The sequence below is a fragment of the Sitophilus oryzae genome, unplaced genomic scaffold (assembly GCF_002938485.1).
Source record: "Sitophilus oryzae breed Bouriz unplaced genomic scaffold, Soryzae_2.0 scaffold_1744_pilon_pilon, whole genome shotgun sequence".
Taxonomy (NCBI): Eukaryota; Metazoa; Arthropoda; class Insecta; order Coleoptera; family Curculionidae; genus Sitophilus; species Sitophilus oryzae.
This window is the reverse complement of record NW_022146440.1, coordinates 1352407-1374208: the sequence shown is the minus strand read 5'-3', so window position 1 is coordinate 1374208 and position 21802 is coordinate 1352407. Positions and strand designations below refer to the sequence as shown.

The 21802-nt window shown below is 30.7% G+C and overlaps 1 protein-coding gene across 1 annotated transcript in view; it reads right to left on the bottom strand.

Moving 5' to 3' along the window:
• Nucleotides 1-21802, bottom strand: part of LOC115881895 (probable GPI-anchored adhesin-like protein PGA55) — a 222833-nt gene that overhangs the window by 148316 nt on the left and 52715 nt on the right. Inside the window, exon 2 of the mRNA XM_030899617.1 lies at nt 1618-1686. The gene's annotated coding sequence lies outside the window, so the exon portion shown is untranslated. The remainder of the gene's footprint in view (nt 1-1617; nt 1687-21802) is intronic.

Sequence of the window (21802 nt, the reverse complement as noted above, 5' to 3'; positions counted from 1 at the left end):
CGTGACTGTGTCGTCTACATACCCTATGCACTGTATTCCCACTAGAGTTAATTTTTTTAGGAGTTCATCCAATACCAAGGTTCACAGTAGGGGGAAGATTACTCAGCCTTGTGGAGTTCCTTGCATTGTTTTAACTGCTACAATTTTGGTACGCATCTGATGAGCATCTACTGTCCGTATTCAGAGCTATTTCCAAAAGCAGCGAATTATTGTTCTGTTCACCCTTCTTGTTTCTAGAGATCACTTGACCACCTTGCGAGGTATATTCTCAAACGCCCCCGCATTGTCCAAGACGGCACAAATTTCTGGTTCTTTGCTATCCAGGCTTGCATGTCTTTTTCCTCTTGTTTCTCCATGACCACGCGTATTTCGACGGCTAGTCAATTGCCGGACCCTGTACAATATGGCTGTTAGATTTACACTTGAAAAAAAATTTTTCTCGCTTCTTTAGAAAATACCTTAATGTTTTGTTTCGAGTGACACATTTGTATCTCAACTGTAGTTAAGGCGCTTTTTTGTTCAACTGGGGAGTATACTATTTTGAGTATACAAAAAAATAAAAGATACCTCTCTGATGGTAAATCATGATTGACAAACACTGAAAGGTTCTATTGAAAAACGTTTTTCTTGTGTATAATACTTATTATATTTTATGAATGTCGTCTACTATATTATTAAATTATTTGAAAAAATGATAAAATAAAGATTCAATGTAAAACAAAGGTTTACTTTAATTAATATCGACTAATTGTAAGTATAACTGCTATTTAGACGAAATGCCTCCATAGATCTTTAATATTATATTAAATTTTTATATCTCTCCTAATTAGTATTTTCTGTTTATACCAATCTAAGTACATAAATCTGGGTAGACGCATTCTGTTGTTGCTATTTATTATTGATATAAACTAGGCAATTAAATATACCACATGTGAATCTAAACAAAACAAAATAAAGGGGAGTGTTTTTAATTATACTATTTTTCTATTAGCAATACATGTGTTTTATGTCTTATGAATACAAAAATATTTATTAGATGATCATATATAATTTTTACTTGTAGTAAAGCTCACATAATTATGTTTTGTCGTGACTTTTTGACTGGGAATATATTTACCGAGATATTTACATAGGTATTTTTTATTATAATTTTTTCTTTTGTTTAAGACAAATAAATTTTATCTGTTTGTATTTCTGAAATCGGTGTAATATTTTCTTTTTTAATGTTACATTTTTATACATTTTGTTTACATCTCCTTTGTTGTTTGTCTTCAGACAAATTTCAAATTAGACCTAGTTCATCTGGTGTAACTTTTTTGAATATGGAAAAAGAATACAATCTATTAAAGGAATCAAGATCTGATTTTTTGACGCGAATAAAGTTTATTTATTAGTTATATGTTTATGTAAAATAATTAACATCAATCTGGGATATAAAAAAACGTAAGAGAAATGTATCCAGGAATGAAAAAAAATACATTCAATTTTATTTTAATCTTTGGCCAAAAATATTTAGGACACTTTAACAAAGTAAAATAATTATTAAGGCAATTAAAGAAAATTATCCATTGATTTTTAAATTATTTCTCCTGTAATTATAATACATAATGTACTTACTTGATTCAGAGCCTATACGTTAATCCCTGTCTTGTCTCCCTTTTAAAAGTCCTTTATAAATGGCACCACCTAAAATAACAACAATTCAACGTTAAAAATAAATTATTACAATAGTATATTTATTCTCTACAAACAAAAATGTAACTAAAAAATCTTAAAAGTTCTAAAATCGGTATACACTGTCCAATTCATTCGGAAGCTTGGAATCCAAGAAAACAGGCCTTCAAATAAAAAATTTTGGAATGAAATTTTTGTTTTGGAGAATAATATTGGCTTTTCAAATAAAAAAAAAACTTAGTTTTATAGGTTAAAGGTTCATAGAAAGGATAAGAATAGCGGTTGCAATTTATGACCTATGTAGTATTACAAAATTAAAGTATTACATGTTTGTACTTTTTAAAAGAATGACCAGTAACCAGTAACTTTCTCTCTCTCTCTCTCTCTCTCTCTTCCATATTTTATATTATCTAGAATATTTCAATTTCTCTCTAACTACATATTCTTGTCTTGATTGTTTAAAGTTTTTTTTCTCATAAAAAAACATCTGAAATTTGCCAAAACTTATATTATTTGTTTCTTGTTATATAAGTAGTAATAGAAAAAAAAATAGTGTTCCTAAGTGAATAACAAATCAAGGTTAGGCACATTCAAATTCGATTTGTCTTCCAAATTTTGTACCGCAAGCAAATTTTGAATTTGTATTCCGTACTAACAGCTATTCCAGAGTGTATTCAGAATGCAAACTCGACCAGGAACACGTCTAAAAAAGAACAAACTGTCTAAAACATGCCCTGAAAACTATTTTCCATCTGTAAAAATATCGCCAAAACCCCTTCAGTTTTTTGTAGATTAGAGTCCGAATATACAAAAATTTTCATACAATTTTTTTCTTTCTATTATAAAGGGTGATGCGTCTGCGATATAAGTTCATTAACTCGCTAGTTTTTAGAATTACAAAACATGTAAAATCGAAAAGTTTTAGAGAATGCGTAAAGATACACAATTCAAAATTATTTTGAGTATACAAGGTGTTTCATAAAAAATGTGTCTTCTCTCGTGGGGAGATTCCTCACGTAAAACACGTAAAGATTTATCTTATGTATCAAAATAGGTACGTCCGATTCTGCGCTGTTTCTTAGCTACAGGGGGTTTAAAATGCCAATTCTTATCTTTCTTGAATAATTTCACTTAGTAAGCCAAGGAAACAAGTTCAATCGTCGTCGCACTCAGAAATGTGAAACTGTCTTATCCAAACTTTGAAAATTAAAATAAACAAAAATTGTAAATATGAATTTTTTAAATGAAGTAAAGCGGGTAGGATTGGTTCAACTTTTGGTGAACGTTACTTACGTTTTTTAGAGAACGGTCCCAAGACATGTTAGAAAAGTTAAATTTAGATACTCGCGCATTAATAGGGTGGTTCCCACATAACTTTTATTATGACACACCATCACCTTCTCACAATGAAAGAAATATTAAAAATTATTTATATCATAATTATGTAGGCTTAGGGATAGAAAGAGGTGGACCAATTGCATGGGCCCCCTCTATCACCTGACCTATCTATTTTATTTTTTTTATGCGGTATAGTTAATAACAAGGTTTACTAAAGAACTTATGAATTAAGAGAGTGAGAATGTTAATTCTGTGAGAATAGCTAGAAATTCAGTTTTAAAAAGTTGCGTGTATGTACTCATAATGGCGGATTTTTTGAACATTGTCTAAAAAAAATTAAAGTGTATGTAGTGATTTTTTTTTATTTTTTTATTTTTTTTTTCTGGCATCGATCACCAGGATCATTAGCCATATACAACTCGTATGTTAATAATGCAATTACCGGGATCTATCTCAATATCCTCAAAGGGTTCACTCTTACAATCCTTTGAGGATATTGAGATAGATCCCTAGTGATAGTGATATTATTTCTTTAAGTTTTAGTTTGTGCAATGTAAATTGTAAAGAGCAGTTTAATAATATAACAATATATTTTGACATTTTATAAGTTATAAATCATAATAAAATATGAATACCATGCCAACTAAGTGAAATTAGTGAAGAAAGATAAGAATTGGCTATAACTCAGTAATTTTGTAAAAAAAAACATATTAAGTATTGCTTATATCACTAAAAAGTTTTAAAAATGGCGCTTTTTATGAAGTCATTGCCAACTATGGTTTCCATTTAAAAAAAAACATATGTTTGTGTCATATGTCAAAAATGACAGGCTTATGTCATATGTCAAAAATGACAGACAAAAAAAATCGGAGAACACAAACTCATTAGGGATGCGATTATCTACAACTTTTATCTGAAAACTTTTGTCTAAAATAGATTATAATGGAATTAGGGATAATTTTTAAAATAGCCAAAATTTTTTTATTTTTAGTATCTATTCTATTATCTAGTAAGCCATGAACTTTTTAAAAAATCTGAAAGGCGCATATTTATGACCCCACAAAACAGCAATTCTTTCCTCATTTAACCGACTATCTATCTTCAGTAGTTTCCGAGATACCCATAGAGAACATCGTAGGAAACTTACCCTGTATTTTAGTACATGATATTTTGAACCCAGGTGAGGATACCTCTCGTCAAAATCATGGTACAATTAAAATGCTTACCTGCATTTTAAGTAAAAAATATGTTAATATAGTCGTTAATAAACAAAGTCTTGAATTTTTTGTATTAAATATGGTCATTATTATACCTCTACAATTGTTTTTGTATAATAGTTCAATAAATAAGAATGTAATTTTCCAATATTCTTTAATCTACAGTATGTCCCCGGATTGTCTTTACAAGAGGAAAAACTTTTTTATTTTTGACATTTTGGGAAAAAATGCACTCTTCATAAAATTTTTTGCTTATTCGAAAATAGTTAATCCCGTTTATACTTTTCCAAATTTCCGTATCAATTTAGAAAAAATTAAAAAAAAACATGAAAATACGGTTTAAGTCCTAAAAATCAAAATGCGTTTCTATGGTAATAACATTTTAATTTCATTCTTTAGTAGATGGTTATTATTAATTTTGATTAATGTCATATTTTTTGCTGTTGTTGAAGTACCACATTTTCCGATAAGTATTATCACCCTTTCCGCAGCATCGAACTAAATAAATTTTGTGCTTCTTTTACATTTTAAAACAGCAAAAAATATTACGTTAAAATTCTAACAATAAAAATCTATCAAAAAATGAAAACGATATTATATTACCATAGAAACGCGTTTTAATTTTAAGGACTTAAGCTTGATTTTCATGCATCCGTTAAGGTTGATTTTCATGCATCCGTTATACGTTGATACGATGGTCCGACGATTGGTCATAGCGTTTTCGGTCATAGCGTTTTCGCGCCACTTTTCATCCGTAAATATTTTACTTCAGCCCGTCAACGGACCCGTTCATACGATAACGGACGTTTTGACACTTTGTTGACAAATTTAATTTAACCTTAATAAAAATATAAGGAAAATAGCAAAATCGTTATGAAAACGAAAATATAATATAACACCAACGTATATCCGATAAACGGAGGCATGAAAATGCAATAAATTTAAAAACTGCGTTATTTTCTAACCAATCAAATTCTTTAAATTCTACCAATAAAATTAATATCGTATCAACGTATCGTCGGACAACGGATGCATGAAAATCAAGCTTTATACGTTGGTACGTTGGTCCGACGGTGCTCTGATTGGTCATTTCATCCGTAAATATTTTACTTCAGCCCGTCAATGGACGCGTTCATACGATAACGGACGTTTTGACACTTTTATGACAAATTTAATCTAACCTTAATAAAATTATAAGTAAAATAGCAAAATCGTTATGGAAACGAAAATATAAAATAACACCAACGACAACGTATATCCGATAAACCGAGGCATGAAAATTCAATAAATTTAAAAACTGCGTTATTTTCTAACTAATCAAAGTCTTTCAATTCTCCCAATAAAATTAATATCGTATCAACGTATCGTCGGACAACGGATGCATGAAAATCAAGCTTTAAACAAAAAATTTTTTATACAAAATTTTAGGAAAAAAAGTCAACCGTATTTTCATATTTTTTTTTTTAATTTTCCCTGAAACCGTAAAAAATTTGGAAAAGTATAAACGGTATTAACCATTTTAGAACAAACAAAAATTTTTATGAAGAAATTATGTTTTGCTTTTTCCTCAAAATGTTAATAATAAAAAAGTTTTTTTTTCCTCTTGTAAAGACAATCCGGGAACATACTGTAGTATATGTGTAAGAAAATTCATATGCAGCCTTTGTGAAAAATATTTTTTTCTTAAATTTTCCAAGCAGCATGCTATGAAAATGATACCTACTACATAATAATTTTCGAACGTAAAATTAAATTTGAAATTAGCAACACCACACTATAAAGTTTAATTAAAACCTTACAAGACTATGGTGTATATTCAAACTTAGTTAAAGTTGATAATTAAAGCTAGCTTAAACAACAAAGGGTTGCTGTACTATTATTAGACGAAGTTTTCAAGTAAGGTAAATAAAGGTAGTATTTACCTGTTTGAGATGTTACAGTAGAAGTAATTAGGTACATTTATCGAAAAGAATCGAAAGCCAAAGTGTTTGTAATTTGGGTCAAGTTACGGTGTTTCTTTCTTCAATGTTTAATTTTACTATCGTCTATATTATGACGAAAATACTTTTCGAAAGTTTTATGGTAGGTTCGGGTTAACAGGGTAAGAATGTTCCAAAATACCGATATATTAGAATATCGATGCAAAAAATATTGGACGAGTGTCCGCCAAAAACTCGGTATCAAATGAGATTTTCTTATAACTAAAGAGAAGTAAAAATTAAGCAACGCATTTTTTCCATAGTCTAGACAAAGTTAATAGTTGCACAACTGGGTTTATCCGTCAAATTTGTTATTTCTTTATGTATTAAGAATATTTCTTTAGTGATCCTTATTAACATTTTGAAAAGTATTGTATGAAATAAAAGTATTGTATGAATGTGTACCAGTAAAATTTTATCACTGTAAAATAATTTGTATTTTTCAATGCCGTGAATTAGTTTTTATTTTGCTTTTGTAACATCCAAGATTCCAACCCTCAACTGTGATATTCAAGGGCTTCATTGTCTTCGGAACTGAATCTTTATTGTTTTAATCATCTGCTGATGATGGTATCATGGTTAGCGGAACGTGCATCCAGTGTTAAAAGTTAAGTGTTTTGGTGTATTGTTGTGAATTAGTGTTTTATTTTCTTGTTGTAACAAGAAAGGTTCCATTTCCCAACTGTAATTCTTAAGCAATATTTGAAGACCATCTACTCTGTAATAACATCATCACCATATTCTGCAACAAAATCTATAGTTACTTATTAAATATTATTAATTTTATTATTATATATATTATATAATTAATTAATAATTATTACTTACTACCAATATTACTTTGTTTTGGCTATAACTTTAAGTAATATTAAATCCTTTTTATTAGCATTTTAATCACACTCAATATAGGCACCCTAACATAAATCATTACTATAGAAATGTAAATAGATAAAATCGTTTTCTAGCAAAATAAGCAAGGTAGGCAGTTAGATGTCTTATATTATTATATTAGCAGTTGCTGAAAACATGAAAATAAGAAAATTGCTCAATTTTTTTGTTTCGTATATATTTGAGTTGCTGGTTTATTGGTTTAGCCTAACCAAACCAAACTCGGCATTAGATACTACAAAACTTATAATGAATGGATTGCTTGAGAAATCTTCTATATTTGAAAAATACATTATCTGTGCAGGTATGCACCGATAATGTATTCTGTTTGAAACTCCTCATAGAAAAGAAAATGGAAATAAATGAAGATGTACATCTAATGTTTGTAGATTTCTAGAAAGCTTACGATAGTGTCTCCATTAAACTCTGAGAATTTATGAAACGAACTAGATTAAATCAGACATTTATAATTGTAATACAGAAGGTGTACGAAAACTCTTCTGCCTAAAAAAAAGGAAATAAATTATGAAAACGATTTAAAATATCAAAAGAATTCAGACTAGTGTGTTGCCCGTCACCAAGTCTATTCGAAATATACATCATCCAAGCTTTAAAACAATAGAAAAGCATGTGTAGAAGTATGGGCATACCCATCAGTGAAGATTCTTGCTTATACATTTTGCAATTCTCCGAGGAACAAGTTATCTGTGCCGGAGACAAAGATGACTTGGTGAGAATACATGACACATAAACCTAAAGAGGACTACCAAGTAAGTTTGGGGACTGTAGATGAATATGAGAAACGCTAAATATCTCTGCATTGTATCGGATCAAACCGATTATATACAAGCAGGTAACTATTACAAATACTTAGGCATTACTTTCGATCAATCTGCGGGAAAGACGACAACGAAATAAGATCGAGAATTATTAATTATTATATATTAAATGCAATACAGTGCCTGAATAAAATACTCTGGAGTTTTTTACTCCAGCATATGCAATTCAGGCATTTTATTGTAAAGGTATAGACAGGAAACTAAGAATTTATAACAGAATAATCAAGAGCAATCTGTTATTTGGGACGGAAACATGGTGGTTACCGGAGAAATAAAAGAAAATTATTGGCGGTAGAACTGGACGCGATAAGGAGATCAGTATGAACATAAAGGGCTAGATAAGTACGAAACGAGACAATCAAGGACAAAATGGATAGACTATAGTGCAGGAAATAAAGAGTGCGAAACTGAAGTGGTTGGGACATGTGAGAAGGAGGGACAACACATGCCTACCTCAAAAGGTACTAGAAAGGCTTCCAAAGACAAGAAGGAAATGGGGAAGGCCAAGAAAAAACTGGATGGATAGTATCAAGAAGGCGATAATCTCAAGGGATCTGCATGATGGAGACTGAGATGACCGAAACCAATAGCGACTAGGGATCGCACAACGTCGAAGGACATTTTGAAAGCAATTCATATACAGGGTGTTTTAATAATGACACCTTCATGAGCTTAATGACATGCTAATATTTAAGGAAGTGATTTTTGGACCTATTCTAAGAATATAACTTCATATGAATATATGTCCTAAACATCTTAACTTTTCAGATATAAGATGGTAAAATTTTCTAACTTATTTTTTCAAAATATCTCTGATGTTATATTTTATACCTACACGTCTTACATGTATTTAATTAATTATGAGTAAGTAATTATGATATAAAAAAAATGTTTTATTTCTTAATTTCCTTTTCAGCCGATGCAGAAATGATTTCACACAACAGTCACCGCATCAGATTTTCAGCAATTTGGCCCTGAAGTAAACTGACTAATTTTTTAAGCAAAAACTATGCGTCGGACGAAGGAAATCAAGAGATAAAAAATGTTTAGAAATGAATGGAAATTTTGTTTGAAATGTCATTAAGGAACACCCTGTATAGGTACCTAATTTTGAAAAATATCGATAATTTTGAAAACTAGAAAATAGACATCCCTAGAGAGATTTAAAGACATCGATGTTCGCGATCAGCCAATTGCGTAATTATTTTCACACTTCCCTAATTGCCTTCTTCTGCTTCTTCCATCGTTACAGCCGCTAACAACGCTAGCGGTAGAAACGATGGAGGCGGTGTATGGCGTAATTAATTAAAACACATGTAATTAATGGGTAATCGCTTCGGAGTGTTTCACTTTCAGACGATTATATTATTCGGAAAGAACATCAGCAAAATAATTTCTAAATGGAACTGGTTGTTGAGTTGGAACAAAAACAAATCACATTTTAAATATGCTGTATGTAATGCAAATGTAATTTAAAATTAAAATTAATTAGCATATTAATTTGATAAATTTAATAAAGTATTATGTTTAATTAACTTTTGTCCGCAATTTAGAACGCATAAAACTATGTTCCGAATGCTCAATAATTGTCATAAATTAATATTACGCATTTCTAGGCATGTAATGAATTTTCAAACAATTATTGTGCCCCGCTATTTTAGCGCCTAAAGTAAATGTAACTAAATTTCATATAATTTTTCACTCCATATTTTATTTTCTAAAAATGAATTTCCAAAAAAATATTTCGAGATTCTTACTGGTGTCACTCCAAAGACTCTTGTGCAGAATTTTAACCTCTCTACCAAAGAGTAAAGATTTATCGGTGAAACCTTTTCCATAAAATCAACCCACCAAGTGATCTTTTGTTGTATTCACTCTCTTCTTTTAGGATCTCTCTTGGTTATTCCGCCGAGCATATTTCGTTCCACTGAGCGTTGTGCTACCTGCAGTTATCTTATAATGCCTGTTTAAGTATCCAGGTTTCGCATGCATAAGTCATGCTTGGTAGTACATATTTGTTGGATTTCTTGTATTCTTTAGATAAATTGGCATTCTAGATTTAAATATGATTGAGTTTCTTCCATAAGTAATCCATGATAACTTAATTCTTCTGTTAATTTCTGGTAGTAGAGATCCCGAGCTGTGTATTAGTTGTCCCAAATATACAGGGTGGTCCGAACTGTATTCCGGAAACTTCGGCAGTATATTCTGCAGATAAAAATACGTAAAAAAGTTCGTATAAATGTATGTCCTAAAATGCTTAGTTTCAGAGATACAGGGTATAGAAGTTTCATTTTTATTTCGATTTTTTCTAAATTATTTCTGAAATAACTTCAATATTTGGATGAAAATTGGTGTCTGAGAGTTTTTCAATATGACTCCTACTAGTAGAGGGCGCCACCTGCGTGTGTTTTAACTGTTTTGAAGCGTAATAACTTTTTGTCCGTACCTGTATAAAACTACCGAGTGAAAAAATATACATCTCTGTGATTTTTTACGTAAAAAATACCTCTTTCCAAAAATCGCTACGAGCAACCGTTCTTAAGATATTTAGAATGGAAATAGTAAATACATGTCATTATTGACGAAAAATAAACACGATGAGTAGATAGTTATTTTACTGATATAATAAATTTGGGAAATTTTTATTTTTTTAAATTAATCATAAATTTTTCTGCAAAAAATGATGATAAAATAGTTTCTGTTGAACATTTGGCACAAAAACATTTTAAATTTATGATTTGACTCTAATAACTATTTAGTTAACATATATTTAATTTATGTCAATGATGGCAGGTATTCATAATTTCTATTCCAAATATCTCGAAAACCATTACTCGTAGCGATTTTTACCAAGGGGCCTTTTTCACGTAAAAAACGTCGTAAATCTATATTTTTTTACTCAGTAGTTTTATACAGGTACAGACTTAAAGTTATTACCCTTCAAACTAGTTAAAAAATATGTAGGTGGAGCCCTCTACTAGTAGGAGTCATATTGACATCAAAATCAAATTTCTCATGTCAAAAAACTCCCAGACACCAATTTTCACCCAAATATTGACGTTACTTCAGAAATTATTTGGAAAAAATCGAAATAAAAATGAAACTTCTACATCCTGTATCTCCGAAACTAAGCATTTTAGGACATACATTTATATGAACTTTTGTACTTATTTTTATCTGCAGAATATGTTGCCGAAGTTTCCGGAATACAGTTCGGACCACCCTGTATATATTCTACTATTTCCAGCGTTGTGATATTTATTAGAATGTCTTTTCTGTCTACCAGTTCGTTGTTCATTACTTTAGTTTTTGCTAAATTCATTTTGAAACCTGCTTTATTGCCGGCTGTATCTAGTTCGTTAATTTGTGCTTGTAGTTCTTCAAGACTAGTGGCAATTAGGACAATGTCATCAGCGAATCCTAGATGGTTAAGATATTCTCCATCTATACTTAATCCTTTGTTGGTTCAGTCGAGTTGACGGAAGATTTCTTCTAGTGTTGCTGTGTAAACAGCTGTAGGGATATTGCGTCTCCTTGTCGTACTCCTTTGCCAATTGGGAACTCTGGGGTTGGGGTTGTATCTATGTAATATTATTTAATATGAGTTTTTTGTACAAATGTTTATGCTTTCAAAACCAACGGTAGCGAAATTTCACCCCTAAATTTACGTCACGGGATGAATTTTCAAAAATCGCGTCTTAGTGTTCATTTTCGTGACTATGTCAAAAATTTCCTGCATCTAGACCAGGCTTAAAAATATACAGGGTTGTTCACCACATACGACACGGAGTATTGTAGCTAAACGATGAGATTTTTACAAATTGTAAGTTTTGGGTTCGATGAAGGACTATTAGAGGTACAATTTAAAAATAATTTTATAAGATACAGAGTGTCCCAAATAAGTAAAAAATATCAAAGTTGTATTTTTTTAAATGGAACACCCTGTATATTATTACATTTTTAGTTTCTACGATTAAAATAAAGGTAAATTTGATTAAGGTTTATTATACTTAAACCTTACCGTTTTTGAAATATTTTCAATTTTGTGAAATTGCAGTAAAAATTTTAAAGCTTCATTTCTCCAAGGGTATCAATGTTTTTAATACTAAATATTTAATGAAGTTTATTTATTGATCAGTTATTGTGTTGCAATAATAAAAATAATACTACCTTATACAGAGTGTCTAAAAATTTATTTTAAATAATTATTAGCTTCAAACGGCAATAACTTGTTTAATTTAAATGGAACACCCTCTATATTTTACGAGAATCAGATGCACAATTTAATTGTCTATGAAATTATATTATACCATTTTTTACCTATCTCTTTAAGTTTCCGTAGAAAATGCATTTTCTTGTAATTTAGAACTTATTTATCAATATACCCATGGACTATTGACATTTTAGATTATTTTTAAAGATGTACCAAATTTTTAAAGAGTACAGATACTAATATTGTCGATATAATTCGTTTATTTCATTAAAAAATAAAAAAAACTGTTTAAATATTTGTTAACGAGGATCAATTAATATCATTCCAGTATTCAAACTACATTAACTGACTGCGTTGATTAATAATAATTGCTCCAAATACTAAAAAACTGAATTTTGTATGGGCATTAGACACTGTGATAAAAAGTAACACCTTAAAAATGATATTTCATTTTTTAATAAATGCTTATTTATAACAACAGAGACTTTAATTTGATAACTTATTATTATATTGATTTCTGACTCAAATCCACATTTATTTATAATAATTTATTAACGAACACAATTAAGTATGTAATTAATTAGTATATGGGCGGAAATAATGGTGTTATATTTAATTAATGGTATACTCTTTTATAAAGATTTAAATAGTTTTCTTTTTGCATACAAATGGGCTAGTAATATTATCGTTTTGCTAAAAACGATAATATTACTAGTCTGTACATTTTGTACATTTGCTGCTTTAAAAACAATCTAAAATGTCAATATTCCATTGATATATTGATAAATGAGGTCTAAATTAAAAGGAAATGCATTTTCTACGAAAACTTGAAGGGATAGGTAAAAAATGGTATAATACAATTTAATAGACAATTTAATTGTGCATATGATTCTCCTAAAATATACAGGGCATTCTATTTAAATTAAAGAAGTTATTGCCGTTTGAAGCTAATAATTATTTAAAATAAATTTTTAGACACTCTGTATAAGGTAGTATTATTTTTATTATTGCAACACAATAACTGATCAATAAATAAACTTCATTAAATATTTAGTATTAAAAACATTGATACTCTTGGAGAAATGAAGCTTTAAAATTTTTACTGCAATTTCACAAAATTGAAAATATTTCAAAAACGGTAAGGTTTAAGTATAATAAACCTTAATCAAATTTACCTTTATTTTAATCGTAGAAACTAAAAATGTAATAATATACAGGGTGTTCCGTTTAAAAAAATACAACTTTGATATTTTTTATTTATTTGGGACACTCTGTATCTTGTAAAAATATTTTTAAATTGTAGCTCTAATAGTCCTTCAACGAACCCCAAACTTACAATTTGTAAAAATATCATCGTTTAGCCAAAATACTCCGTCGTATGTGGTGAACAACCCTGTAGATAAATATATTCCTTTCAATGTGGTAAACAATGATTCAGTATTAATACTACAAGAATTATATAAAAAGTGGACTTTTTCATAACAGTTCACGGCAAAAATTATATAACTTATTTTAAGAATTATATATACAGGGTGTCCCACAAATAAGTGCAAGTATTTTAAGGGGTGGTAGATCTCGATTAAAGGAACATATTTTCTGTTTATCGGTTTTCAAATAAGTCCAAAATAACGGAGTTATATTACTTTGAAAATGTCTAAAAAAAATTTTTTTTGCTAACACCACTGGATCTTTTCTGGGTTTTCTTTCTTGTAAATTTAATCTACTACCTATGTTGCCATATTATCAAGAAATTATGATTTAAAAAAAAACTAAAAAAATATCAAAAAATTCCGAATTTTCAAAAAAAAAAATTTCGCGAAAAAACCTCATAGGCGTGTTTCTGGGGTTAAACTATACTACCACTTAAAATACTTGCACTTATTTCTGGGACACCCTGTATAGAGTTCTATTGTCTTTACACAACTATTCAGTCAGATCTATTACTGACTGATATCAAGTATAAATTGATCTAAATCCTGTAACAACTGAGCAAGGAATTCGGCTTCAAAAGTTAAGTATAGTCTTGGGTGCAGTCATGTGTGAGGTTATCAGCTAGCAATGCCTGCATTGGTCATGAAAATTTATATACTTGAATTGTTAAAGATACTATTTATTAATGCTTGCTATAAATCGGCTTCTTTTATATGTGGTTATTCGTTCCCTGTGTGGACAACCTGTGTTTTCTACTACTTTATGTTGTTTGGACCATACATGGCCCGCAATGCCAAATTTCATTATTTAATTTCTGTGTATATGTTTTTTATACTCATTAAGTCGTACATTTAGAGGACGTTTTGTCTTTCCAATATACGACTCACCGCATTCACATGTACCTGGTAGATGCACTCTTTCTCTTGTTTCGATGTTCCATTTATAAATGGTGTATCCATATAGAACCGTCAAGTGAGAGAGAGAGAGAGAGAGAGAGAGAGAGTCCATCAGGTTGGCGAACTCATGTCTTATAATTTGACGTAATAAGTGTACTTACTCAGAGAACAAACTATTTCGAAGAAAATATATTTTTATATTATTTATAGTACTGTTGCGGACTTATAGTGTTAAATAAATTATGTTTAAATAAATTAGACTTTCTATCCACACGGAACCGACGAAAAACGTAACAGTACATCGTTAAGGTATTCTTGAATATTGTATTGTTCGGTAACATAATGCTTTAACCATATTTTCTGACAGATTTTTATATGATTATCAAAATCTTTTCGAAAATATGGTAATAAGTTCTAAATGCAATTTTGCAAAAATCTTGGTTGTATGATTACCACCTCTGATGTATTTTTACTCTATGGCACATTATAGAAGTGTAATTAATTTGAAATACAAGGTAATTAGTAATTATCAAGTAATCATTTAGAAAAGGGTTTCACTCGCGGTCCATTGTTTTCCAAGAGTGTCGGCAAAAAGTCTCCGTCCGCTATATTATTATGTTTCGCTGTGAAACGGCTATAAAAAGGGGAAGATAAGTAAATAATTAGTCTGTGTTTTTTATCGTCTGTTAGGTCGGGCAACGATATGGCAAAAAGTACATTTGCGAAAGCAAAACTTTGTTTTCAAGCGGGGGAGAACGAACCGATGAGTAGCATGGCCGTTTTATAAAAAGGGGTAGTGAAAATTAACCAAGAATAAGATATTTAACAAACCTATTCAAAATAGAAACTGTGTTTTGGGCCACTTAATGAAGTTGACAAAAGATAGACAATAATATTATCGGAATGATCTCAAATTTATCGGAGCGACGCATTGGTTTTCCTGATATACAAGAAGACCAATCAGGAAAACCAATCAGACCTTTGTGATGTTTTTTTTATCTAAGAGGAAGTCAAAATTATTGCATGCTTTACAAAAATGTTGCTTACTTTAAAACTAAAGTCCGACCGAGATCTCGGTCTCGGTTACAGTCATTCTCGGCGAAAAATCAGGCCGAGGTCTCGGTTTCGTTCTCGGCACAAAAAGGCCGAGATTATCGGCCAAGGCCGATACTACCCGCGATCGTCAATTTAACATATTTTTGAGCCTATCGCTCCATCTATCGATGCGTGGATGAATAAAATACCTTTTTCTACAAACGTCAAAAAATGACAAGGTTCGCGAATTGATAGCAATGTGCGAGGTGATACTTTTTTCATTTTCCTACGTTACCATGCATGACACGGTGCGCGAAGTAATGCGCAAAATGCCTATTTCGCACACTGCATGTAAATTATATGGGATTGTGGAATTTTGATTTTTGGAAAATGAAGAACTGAATCATAACTATTTATTTCGAAATATTCAAGAATAAACAAATAACAAATATCAAACTTAACACTAATGCATATTCTAGTTATTATTTACAATATTAACATTAATAATACAACCAGTTCACGAACCAATATTTAATCTCAAACTAGATAGTTCTGATTTTACTTGAGATATGGGGGTTTTGGGACTTGAGACACTATCCAATTTTGATGTAGAGGTACTTAATCCCGGTATTTGACACTTAAAAAAAATTATTTAATATTTGAATTTTATTGTTGATAGAATCCTCGACGTATCCCTCGGCCACTGTCGAAGATTACCATCCTCCGTGGCACTTCAAACTAAATATATCACTCCCTGCATTAGCAAGGAGTGTGGCTGAAGTTCTCCGGAAACAATGCCCATTGCCCAGTTTAGGCCTCATAATCTGGCAGCTTCAAGTGTTTTGCTATCATGCTAGGCATCTTACCAATAGAATTTATGCCGACCACTTAGCATTGGTTAACACATCTTTTATTTTGATATTTTTAAAACAATCTGCGACTGGTAGCATTTCGTGGACGAAGAGCTGCGTATTTTCGGTACATCTCAATATAATTCTAAATTGACCCTGTAAAAACTCGGTCTGTTTGGTTTTGTATCGGGTACTTTAACAATCAAAATTGAATCTTTATCGTTATCGACCGTCATTTTAGTAAGTTCCTCACAGCACCAGAAATACCAAGTATTAAAACTACCTAAAAGGAAATCGATTTTTTTTTGGAGCAATAATATAGTAATAATAATTTTTAGGGATATCCCGATTTTAATGTTTGTAGAAAAAATGGTGTTTGCAACTCGTGCGCGAACTACTTTGGTGATCTCGACTAATTTTTCAACTCGGCTACGCCTCGTAAAAAAATTCAAGTATTGGTCACCAAAGTAGCACTTCGCGTACTAGATACAAAAATAACTATTTTTGATAAGGGGGTGATTTGAAAATCTTTTATAGGCGAATAGTCAACGTTCCCATCACCATCCCGTGAGAGATGATCATAGAGACGTGAGAGATGAGCAAGAGGGTGTGGGACTCGGATTGTCACCCACTAGAACAGTCCACCTCTGAGATAATAAATATATCAAGTCAGCTATTATTCCTGCTGATATTGGGGAGAAAAAAGGGGTTAATTATAGGGTTTTGGGAGGACTGTTTTAAAGTAAGAGGGGTAATTGTCCAGAAGAATAGTTTTCAGACGGGGTGAATGAAACATACTTACTCATCTGAAGTCGCGCTTTTATATCTGATCCACATATGATCTGATCGAATCAGGAAGGGAATTTCCCGGACGACTGAAGAATCGCAAAGACAATTCGGAATTAGGTACTCTGCACTGTGTTTGTCATTTTGCGGAATCGACCAAGCTTACCTGATGATGGAGTAGGGCTCCGAAAAGGGTAGTGAGAGCAGGTTGATCAACATTATAACAAACACAGTGTGGAATAAAATTTCTATATCAGCCTCAGTTAAATGGCATTTAACTGATGCTGATTTTATAATTCGGCTTGCCTAAAAAAAGCCTTTTGACTATCGATAGTTGCGCCTCGGTGGTACGAAAGTACTACAATTGCACGGCAGGCCGTGCAATCAGGCATCTCCCGTGCGGGACTTAATACATCTAACCGCTACTTTCCGACAAGTCGGAATTAGGTACTCTGCGCTGTGTTTGTCATTTTGTGGAATCGACCCAAGCTCACCTGATGAAACCGGTAGTGAGAGCAGGTTGATCCACATTATGACAAACACAGTGTGGAATTAAATTCTATATCAGCAGTTAAATAGCAAGAATTCTTATATAATTTAATATTATTTATTATATCATTACTTTAGTTTGTATTACAATCACATAAACCTACTAAGTAGGTATTGTTCATTTTGGCTCAATACACATTCTTGTATCATGATTACACAAACTTATTCTTTTATTGATAAAAGAATATATTTCTTAAGTCTGTCTAGACTTAAACAAGATTTTATGCTTGATCTCTAGCGACTCTTGATAAATAATAAAAATCCTGAATCTTCCCGGCTCTGTTGCCTGCGGTTTATGATTATAAAATATGTATGTATATGTTTACCTCCTCGAGATACCTAACATTATTAAAAATTTACAGAGTACTGAATTTAGAAGGAGCGATATTTTTGCATCTGTTTTACGTAGGGCACTCAACGTTTGCATATTTCAAGGATAATGAGTTATCCATTGCATAAAAAAGATACAGTTAACGATGGCACAAAAAATTACTTTATTAAAGAGACTACTTGCGAAAATTTATACAGTTATATGAAAACCATTTGAAAAAAAATATATATTTTTATTTGCTGCCTCGGATCGGGGAAACAATACAGAACCTCCAACAAAAGTGCATCAGGTATATGTAGCCTATACTATATGTATGTATATACAGTTCATACCAAATAAACTTTTAGTCTTGTAATTAAGCTTGACCGGTACAGCGTTGCCCACTTTTATATATTTTCTTTTAATCAAAATATTTTAGGAAACAAAAATGAATTATTTATAAACATATAAACAGATATTATTTACATCAACGAAACTCACCTTCTTAACAGCACTTAAGGGACATATATATTCTAATAAAGTTGCGATGAGTTTGTACATACACTTCGCACTAAAAGAGGTTCTAAAAAGAACAATGTTCGACTGCAAGGTCTGCTAGTAAAATTTTTAGTATCATAACACAATTTATATAAACCAAAAACTCGTAGTACAAAACTAAAGTGTCAAAATGAATGACAATGTCAGGAAATAAATAAATAAATGCGCTAACTTGACATTTTTTACAGCAGAATCCCCAGCGGGAAATTTAAATTCCAGTTAGTCAGCCCGGCGCCGAATATGTCCATGGTTGGATACGTAACTAAAAGTTTAATTGATATGAAATATAGTTATAGTATGCCATATAAAAAAGAACTTCCGAATTTTGTTGAAGTGCAAACCTAAAGTATACTAGGTCCTAGGAGAATATTTGAACTTTTACAGTGCGAGTGGATAAGAATTATTTTTTTAAACGGAACACTCTGTATATTCTTGCATTTTTGCTTTTTAATCACTTTACATAGTCCTAAGATATTATTTAGTTTGATGAGATAAATATATCAAAGTAAATATTATAGACCAATTAGTAGTAAAACCTAGTATGTACATAATTTTTGATTTTAGGACAGTTCTTGTATTTCAAATATATATTTTTAAAGGCTGCACATACATTTTTTTAATTTATTTAAATTATCCCTGTTACTATCAAAACATATTTAATAATATCTTAGGATTATGTAAAGTGATCAGGAAGGAAGTCAAAAATGCAATAATATGCAGGCTGTTTTATTAAAAAAATCATCCCGATCCGCTGAGACTTCTTTAGCCACCCTGTAGACGTTAAGACATTTTCCTGAAATACATCTTCATAAAATATACAAGTTTGCTTTGTATTTAAACAAAATTCCTAAATATTTCATTATACCGGATGCGTCTCAAAAGTGGCTCACCCCTATAACTTTTTTACTTTTTGAGATAAAAAAACGAGATTTGGTATGTTAGTATATGACATAAACTGGGATTGATTGAAGTATTCAATTGTTTTTGGTCACTTCCTGTTTCACCGGAAATGACTATTTTTAATTTTTAAATGGCACACCCGGTATATTTTTACTTTATTCGATAGAAAATGATATTCTGAATAGAATGACGTATCACATGTCAATTTTTGACATTCTCGCTTAATAAAAGATCGTATTTTAAATCTCAATCTAGAGTGCCATGACTATGTTAAAAACACTAATTCTTAATCAAGGAGCCTTGGAAAAATAGGTTTGATCGTCTAATGTTTTAAGTGTCTTATTATACCGGATGCGTCTCAAAAGTGGCTCACCCCTATAACTTTTTTATTTTTTGAGATAAAAAAACGAGATTTGGTATGTTAGTGTATGACATAAACTGGGATTGATTGAAGTATTCAATTGTTTTTGGTCACTTCCTGTTTCACCGGAAATGACTACTATTTTTAATTTTTAAATGGCACACCCGGTATATTTTTACTTTATTCGATAGAAAATGATATTCTGAATAGAATGTCGTATCACATGTCAATTTTTGACATTCTCGCTTAATAAAAGATCGTATTTTAAATCTCAATCTAGAGTGCCATGACTATGTTAAAAACACTAATTCTTAATCAAGGAGCCTTGGAAAAATAGGTTTGATCGTCTAATGTTTTAAGTGTCTTGTCCTGGCCGGTTAAAAAATGCTCAAATCGTATTTTTAATCATATTTCAATTTTTTCAAATGGAACGAGGGTGGCTCATTAGCATATTTAGAAAAAGATTTTTTTTACGAATAATTTGATACCACACACTTGGTATTTCAAGTCAAATTTTCATTACAGTCATTCTATTCAGAGTGTTATTTTCTATCGAATAAAGTAAAAATATACCGAGGGTGTCATTTAAAAATCAAAAGATGTAGTCATTTCCGGTTAAACAGGAAGTGGCCGAAAACAATTGAATACATCAATTAATCCCAATTTATGTCATATACTAACATACCAAATCTCGTTTTTTTATCTGAAAAAATAAAAAAGTCATAGGGCTGAGCCACTTTTGAGACGCACCCGGTATATTCCTCGTAGGGTTTACAGATATCTGAAACAAATCATACAATGTAATTATTTTATACCAATTAAAATATTTTTGCTTTAATTTACCATTTAAGGTAACTGTGTCATCGTAATTATCTATTACAATGATCTTCAGACAAATCAAGATCTATCGCATCCTTTCTTTTCTCTTTTTCTCAGTATACATATGCGTGACAGTTTTCCAATAACGTAATTAACGTTTCAATATAGGTCAAAATCAAAACAGGGTTTTTGAAATAATGAAAACCTATAAATGGTATATTTTTGGAGGCACATGTTGTTTATAAGTGGCGAATGTTTCAAACAAAAGGTAATTATCGTTGTATGTGACGTTTCATACATTGTTGACGCATACATGAAGTTTATGCTTATTATGATTGTTTTGGGTAAAAGTAGCAATGCGAATTGGTTTTGTATGACTTTTTATTTGCAAATTTTAGTGAAAATTGGAAATGTGTTCTATGAATAACCCAACAATAGAATACTCTATTTTACAACGTCATTTGATGCTTTTGAAAAAGTAGATTAGGTTTGTATAGAGTCCGGCAATAGTGCGTCGGACATCTGTAGCTCCTAGAATAAAAAAAAAACTTGGGAATTTCGTTTAGGTATGTACAAACCTAAAGTATAATGTTCTAGGATGTATTTCAGGAAAATATTTTAACTTCTTTAGGATGGCTTCAAAATGTGTGGGTGGATCGGGATGATTTTTTTTAAACGGACACCCTGTATATTATTGCATTTTTAGCTTCCTTTCAGATCACTTTACATAACCCTAAGATATGAGTAAATATATTTCGATAGTTTCAGAGATATTAATAAATAAATAAAAAATATATATTTTCAGCCTTTCTTATAAAGAATATTAAAAATACAAGAACTGTCCTGAAATCAAAAATGAATTAAGTATTTACTTTAGATGGTCTGTACTTACTTTGATATAAATGTAATATAATGGTAATCGTAAATCATACAGGATGTTCAAAATTTCACACTACACTTTCTAAAATATAAACAAATTTTTCTTCGTTTTTAAATGGAACACACTGTATATTATTTTTTCAATAGATTGAGAATTAAAAAATGAACATTTGTTTGTGTTAAGAGTATTTCAAAAATTTTAACGGTTTCGCTGATATTCGCTGTTTTATATTTAATATGGCATTTTCAACAGTAAATTTTTATCAAAGCCACCCA